Source organism: Adiantum capillus-veneris, chromosome 28 (genome assembly GCF_014529385.1).
Source record: "Adiantum capillus-veneris isolate H3 chromosome 28, ASM1452938v2, whole genome shotgun sequence".
Classification (NCBI taxonomy): Eukaryota; Viridiplantae; Streptophyta; class Polypodiopsida; order Polypodiales; family Pteridaceae; genus Adiantum; species Adiantum capillus-veneris.
Window position 1 is genome coordinate 101758607 of NC_140958.1, and position 8160 is coordinate 101766766.

Sequence of the window (8160 nt, forward strand, 5' to 3'; positions counted from 1 at the left end):
ATCATCTCATCAATATTTAAATCATGAGTGTTGATATTGTTGTAAAACCATAGGAACCCCTCCACAATTCCTCTTGGTTTGACACCCACAGCTAGATATTTTCTCCTTCCCCAAAAACATGGTGCAAAAACACCATTTTGCACATTATTTGAATTGTTGTTTATGAACCTACCAGAATGTACTTTCTCTCCAGAAAGAACACCGAAACACGTCATTTTTCTACCAAAATTTGTGCGTCTAATTGCCCAAGCCATTTGAGGCATCTTCTTCTCTGGCCATAGACTCAGAGAGGAAGAAGCATTGTGCTTTCTATGTGGTACAATTTAAACAAGTGTAGTGACAGTAACAACTATGGTCTATGGTGAAATGCCCCTGGTGGGACTACCCTTGGCACGACATTACTCCCCCCTTGGAGAAGCGTTTTTGTCCTCGAAAACAAGAGTGATGATATACTACTGTTTTCCATAGTGGCATCCTGCAGGGATCCAACTATTTGCTTGATCGGAGCACGGTTCAGTAGGAGGTTCAATGAAACCAAGAGTAGCATCTTGATTTTCCACAATTTTTTTCCCGTTGCAACCGTCTTGATGTAACCGTCTCATAGACAATGTAGCAGGTAAACTCCATTTAGAACTCACTTGAGTATGCGAAATGAGTTATCACAACTAATACGTACTCGAAAGAGTACCTCTTCTCACTTTCCATGAAAGTAACTTGCTGACATAACTCATCAGCCAAGTTTAAATGTATCAGGAAAAAACCCCACCAAAACTAGTGTTCAAGGTTGAGAACCTCAATTATACATGAAGTGACTAAACCTAGTCGCAAACTAGCTCCAAGTAGAGCAATAAATGCTTACTAATTGGACTGCTTGGTGCTAACATATGCACAATGTGTATCCTTTAGCACAAAATTACACTTTGTAATCTACCTATCCTCCTTGGATATGTAATCTACCTATTCTCTTTGGATAATGGACAGTACTGAGGTGTTTTCCCCCATGGTTTATAGACAGTCTTCCCAGTTGACTGGTAAACGAGGATCACAGTATCACACAACATTAACTGAGAAAATAAAAATGGCATGAATAACCATCTTGGTTAAGTTGAAAAATCCACAAGCACCCAAACCGAGCCATGACCTCTATTGGTGATTGGTAGACCCAAAATTGATCTCATACAGATACTGCACATAGTGTGCAAAATGCTTCATAAGCAACAACTTGATGGATACACATGCCGTTCCAAATCAAAGTTTGCTAAAAACTAGGGCCCATAACACCTAGTGTGCTTCAATTAGCAAAAAACAGATCCAAACTTGTATATCCATAACCGTCCTTGCCAATACTTATGACGAATGTGATACTCCTAGCACACATTGAAGAGGAGTATAAATAGTTGCAAAAAGAAACTAAATACTTTCTATTACAATCATTTGCAAGCCTTGATGAAACGTTTGAACCATAATAGAATAGAAGTCACTTCTAGGTGCAAACAATGAAACTTTTTCATTAACAAGTCATAGCCTTTCTATATGTATAAACATGATTGGCAAGTCCGATCATTAATTCAATTCTAAGAAGCAAGCAATCCAAAATGGTGAAGATGAATCCACTGTCGGCCATGTCTATTGAACCAAACATCATTATCTGGAAAATCATTTCTCAATTTTCTTCTTGCTGGAAACTCATCCGATTCTTACGGCGGCAAGCTTCGTCGGCGGCAGGTGTACTTAATGAGGTATGCAATTGATATTTTTTTATTGAGCATGTGCTTGATAACTATGGAATGCAATGGGCATCTACGATTGGTCACAACTATCATTCATAGACTCAAGTATGTACGAGATCCGAACCTCTATATCAATGACCATTCTTGCCAATATGTATGGTGATTGTGATGCTCCTAGCACACATTAAAGAGGAGTGGAAATAGTTTTGAAAAGAAACTAAATACTTTTTGCTCCAATCATTTCCAAGCCTTCCTGAAATGTTTGAACCATAATAGAAACTAAATACTTTTTGCTCCAATCATTTCCAAGCCTTCCTGAAATGTTTGAACCATAATAGAAAGTGAAACATGAATCACTTCTAGGTACAAACAATAAAACTTTTTCATTAACAACTCATAGCCTTGCTATAGACATAAACAACCATCCGTTAATGTTGTTTAGGAGCACTTGTACCTTAATAAGTCTTTCTAAGTATCCGACAATTTCTGGCCATTGAAAATGTTCCCAACACATTGTGTTGAAAACGGTCCATAAAACGGATTTGACCAACACCTAGGGACTTTGTCGTGACACATATTTGAAATAGTGGGCACCAGTGTCTGTCCCAGAGACTCATATTCTCCACTTGTGGAATATGTCTCATGTAAGGGTGTCTGAAAAAAGAACATCCTTCAAGTACAAGATGTACTTGTGTGTGGAGGTAACTGCAAACACTCTACGATGGGAGTGAGAGGGACCCTCATTAGCCTTGCTCCACACTGGCTGTACTGAACTCCTTAAATTCCTAGACCATGTTGCATCCCATGTGACAACATGTGCCAAATAAACCCTACAAGTGGGTCTATAACTCCATAATGCAAAAACTTATTTTGGACACTACAACCCAAATTTTGTGGCTCTTACAGGACCTTGTCATTTCTCTTAAGAGCAAAAATGGAGGATAATATAGTTTTCACATCCTGCCCCAATTTCCCACCTGAAAAGGCCTATGAACGCTAATTGAAAATTAGTGAAATGCAAGTAGTATTTCACTTGTAACCTTGGGTGTTTCCGTTTCAATCGAGACCCCTTGGTTATGAAGCATTTTGCACTCTAAGTGCAGTATCTCTATGAGATTCCTTTTGGGGTCTACCAATCACCTATAGAGGTCATGGATTGGTTTGGGTGCTTATGGATCTTTCAAGTTAACCACAATGGCTATTCAGGACATTGTTGATTCCTCAACAATGTTGTAAGATATTGTGATCCCCGTTTACCAGCCATCTGGGAAGACTATTTGTAAACTGTGGGGGGAAACACACCTCATTACTGTCAGGTATCCAAGGGGATAGGCAGATTACAAAGTGTAATCTTGTGCTTAAGGATATGCAAAGTGCGTACATTAGCACCAAGCAATCTAATTAATAAGCATTTATTGCTTTACTGGGAGTTTTGCTTACCATAAGTTAAAGCATGTTTGCGAGACTAGGTTTAGTCTCTTCATGTATAATTCAGGTTCTCAACATTGACCACTAGCTATGGTGGGGTTGTTTACTGATGAAATTTGAGAACAAGTCTAGGACTTAAACTTGGCTCATGAGTTATGTCAGCAAGTTACTTTCATGGAAAGTGAACAGAGGTACCCTTTCGGGTACATCTTAGTTGTGATAACTCGTTTAGCGTGCTCATGTGCATTCTAAATGGAGTCTACACACTATGATTGTTTAAGAACCGATAACACAAGATAGTTGCAAATGGACAACAACGTGGAAAAATCAAGATGTTGCTCTTGGTTTCATTTAACCTCCTACTGAACCGTGTTCTGGTTAGGCAAACAGCTGGATCCATGAAGGATGCCACTATGGAAAACATTAGTGTATCATCACTCTTGTTTTCGAGGGAAAAAACACTTCTCCAAGGAGGGAGTAATGTCTGGCCAAGGGTAGGACCAAGCAGCAGGCCAAGGGCTAGGGACTGAGTGGCTCAGTGCGGCTAGGAGCTGAGGGTCGGGCATAAGTTAAGGGGTCCTACTTGCAAGGGCCAAGGGCTATAGGTAGGGAGGTTGGGAGGAGAACGTTATGCCAGTCCATCCTTTGATCCCTACTACCGAATGGGACTAGACCATGCAACTCTCCATCCAACCGTGCCATATATAGACTCCTAGTCTCTAAATATAGCACCCCTTGACCACATGTCCATCCTGGCCCTTGTTCTGACATTACTCCCACCTTGGAGAAGAGTTTTCATCCTCAAAAACACGAGTGGTACTATCTTCGTAAGAACAATGATGTTTTCCTTGTTGGCATCCCATACACAGGCCAATTGTCCATATGACTGATACTTGGTGCAGTGAGGAGGTTCAATGAAACCAAGATCAACTTCTTGATTTTCATCATTTTTGTCCTTTTGCAACCACTTGTATCTAAATGGTAACTCAATTTATAACTCACTTGAGTACTTTAAAGGAGTAACCACAACTAAGAGGTGTTTAAAGGAATAACCAATTTTCAGGCTTTTTGAAGGTACTGGAATAATGCAAGAAAACCTTGGCACAACTTTCCATGAAGTTGTGAGCCAAATTTCCAGCTCGCGTGAGTATCTTGAAAAGCTCATAGCTACTAAGGGATAGAATAGGGTGTGTCCTCATGTCAAACTTTTGAACATTTTGGAGCACACATAACTACATGTTCACCCCTAATGAAGGTTACATGCCAACATACTTTGTCAACACACCTACTAAATCCTTGACTTATGAAACTATTGAATCAATATCCAACCCCACCACAATAGGTGTTCAAAGTTGAAAACCTAACCTAAGAAAATTCTAAAATAGGGAGAGAATCACCCATTCAGAATGCTTTGTGCTAACGCATGCGCTTAGCTGATCCTTTAGTACTAGAAGGAATACTTGTAAGCTGCCCATCCAACGTGGGATAATAGCAGTTAGTAAGAGTAAGATTCTTTCCCCAATCAATTACAAACAGTCTTCCATGACTGAGGATAACCTACGACTCACCATGTGAGGTTCCAATCATGTACTTCATGTGAATTTGAGCGAAGTAAACTCATAGAGTTTAGATCATCCAATCACAAACACCCATACTAAACCATTCTCGTGTATAGTTGGGTGTGAACTCATACTAAATCTATTGTAGAGGTTGCACTTGAAGTGCAAACACTTGCAAAAACAATAAAGTCTATGAATTTGCATGCCGCTCACAACAAATTTGTGTTAAACACTAGGGCCCATAACACCTAGTGTGCATGCATTTAACACAAACAAATCCAAACCGCAATTTCATGATGAGACTTTCCATGGTATGTACGTGAAAGCCTTGGAATGAAAGTTGGACCATAATAGAATGTGAAAATGCAGTCACACCTAGGTACCAACCATGAGACATTCTCATTAATATAGCACACTTGACTGTACGTAGAAACAACCCTCTGTTATGGTGGTTTTACAACACTTGTAATCGTAAAAAGTCTATACTTAGTGCCAGACAATTTTGGCCACTGAAATTTTTCCTGATACTATGTGCTCAAAATGGTCTAACAAATGGATGCGACTAGCACCTAGGGACTTCGTCACGACACATCATTAGGAATTAGGCACCAGTGTCAGTCCCAGAGACTCATATTCTCCACATGTGGAATATGTCTCAAATAAGGATGTCAGGACAAGAAACATCCATCAAGTACAAGATGTACTTGTGTGTGGAGGTAACTGCAAACACTCTGCGACGTGAGTGAGAGGAATCTTCATTATCATTGCTCCACACTGGCTAAATCAAACTTCTTGAGTTCCTAGACCAAGTGGTATCCCATGTGACAACATGTGCCAAACAGAACTGTACAATGTAGGTCTGTAACTATCGCAACAAGAGTCAAACCCATCACGATATCTTGATGAACAGGGAAGAGAAAAAATGAAACTATTTTCTCAAAATGCTATGCTCGTACATGACCTTGTCACGTGGCTAAAGAGCAAGCTGGATGAAAGCCTTCTAGCTCAAACATCCTGTTTATAGAACTTAACCAAACTTAATTGGAAAGGAAAATAACCCAAAAAGCATATACTTACAATGAGGTGGAAAATACCTGATACTTACCCGGAGATCAAGTGCATCCCTCAACCTGTAAGCGTACCATATCAAAATTTCTTTGACCTGCTAATCACTAAATTTAGAGATTAGTGAAGATAAAGAAATTAAACTTGTAACCCTAGGTGTTGCCTTGGAAATCCAAACCCCTTGGTAAGCTGCTAGAAAGAACTTATGTAATACCCCTTGGCAGATAAATTATTTCTTTCCCCGTGCAAATACAAAAGTGTGAAGGTATCCAAAATTGACCATCAACACATATTTACAACCCCTTGGTAGATGGAGAATGTTTTTTCCCTCAAAACTGTGTTTCTATAGACACACCTAGTGCCATAGAAAAAACAGAAGTTGCATGCAAGGCGAGACTCCTAGTTTGTGTGGACAACCATGCTATCTGAACTTCTTGCTACATATATACGCCATGCTATAGATAAGCCGATGCGAGGATAAGTGTAAAAAAAATGGAACTCAATCTGTGCACGAAAAACATGTAGTGCTAAAATGACACCCAGAACATTAATAATGGCAAGACTTTTGCTTGGCCAGTAATGTTGATGGATACTCCTCTGGGTAAATATGTTCCAGATGGATAACAATCACCCCAGGAATGCGAACAATTGGGTCTTACCCTAGATATGACAATGGCTCTTATCCAGCCTGTGTGGCTCATAGCCCTTATGTCAAATAGTGTTCAATCGATGAACCGATGAAGACTAATTTGGGTGGAATCTTTGCCACTTTCTAGCTAAGAGTTACAGCACCTTGGCTCAGGTTAATTCACAAGAAAAGCATGTATCAAAAGCTTCTTAGAAAGTTTTCATTATTCTTCAAGAGAAATAAGAAATAGAGAGGAGGAGAGCATGCTGGGCTAAGGAACTTTCCTTAAACTAGTATGATGTATAGTTGGTTCCCATGCTCTGGTTCATCTTATGCCTAGCATGTAGCTTATCCTATAAGCATGCAACAATGCGCCTATATGATGCTCTCATCGAGAGAGATAACATAAAAACTCAAACCACATCCAGACGCACCTACCTTGTAGGGGTCGTGACTGTACAAGGAGGACTTAAATATGACACTTTGCCTGTGAATTAAGTCCTAGATTTAGGTTCATTTTAGTGGTGTTGTGTAGTGACAACAACCAAAAATCATGTGAAAAAATCCAAAAATTATCTTGTCCTTGATAAAGTTTCCGGTGTTATAGTGGAAGCATAATCCATAGAGTAGTGAGTTTCATTCCACTTGGCTAGCATGCCTTGCGTGCAAAATTTTTAGCCCTTGGCTACAGTGACGGGATCAAGCATAAAATCCAAAATCATAAGTGCCTTGCACAGTCAGTACTGGTAGGGATGTTGCGAGGTGATATCCCAATGTTTTCTAGTACCCCAAACTTGTGTGCCAATGCCTTTGATGCCCAGTCAAGAGGTAGAATCTTAGCACGAGTTAGAAGCCTTGCTTCATGTGTAACTGGCAAAGCTCTTTGCTTTGCATAACTGACAATACTTTCCAACGAAAATGCATAAGCATGAAAAATCAAGCAAATCTTAACATAGTCTAACCTGGTCTTCCGACTGTAAGCAGATTTCCTGAACTTTTGAAGGAGAAACTTGCTCGAATCCGACTCATAGACAATTCGAATGAGCGAGAGAGAGCTGTCACGTGTATCATATACACTCTCATATGGCATTCACGCCTGTCTGGTACGTAATGAAAGATCCTTCAAGCATAGTGACAAATCCCTCCCGAGCTTGTATGCTCATAGCATATGTCAATCTTGGGAAGTCTTAATGCAAAATGTATAAATTGAAGCCGTGCTTCACATAAGCAATGTGTATCCAACAAATGTTGCTATCGACCCACATATCTCTTGACGAAATTGAATCGACCATGTCGAATATCTCTTCCTTGACAATGTGCAACTAATGAACAAGTAAATGGCCTTGCCAATCATGTGTGCCACTGTCGGCTGTCCACCGAGACATGGGAAAGAGAGCTCTGTTGGACGTGCAAAGAGGCGGCCATGCAGAACAATTTGGCAGTGTTCATGAAGTCTAGGTACAGGCCTTGCCGAGCGCCATGAGTTTTGGTTAGTCTTACTGTTTGACCTCCGATGAGTGTATGCTTGATACGAGTTTGAAATCTAATTTGTGGGTGTTAATCAACAATGTATGCAATAAAATGTAAATGCTTCGAACTGTCACAAGCCGTGCTTGTGCTTGGAGTGCTGAACGTGCAGTCATGCACAAGAATCTTCCAAGACATGCTGTGCATGCCTGCTTGTGCCACAAAAGCTTGCACGACAAAAGCACCTTGTGCTTGCCGTCTCAATAATCAAGCGAATCGACAT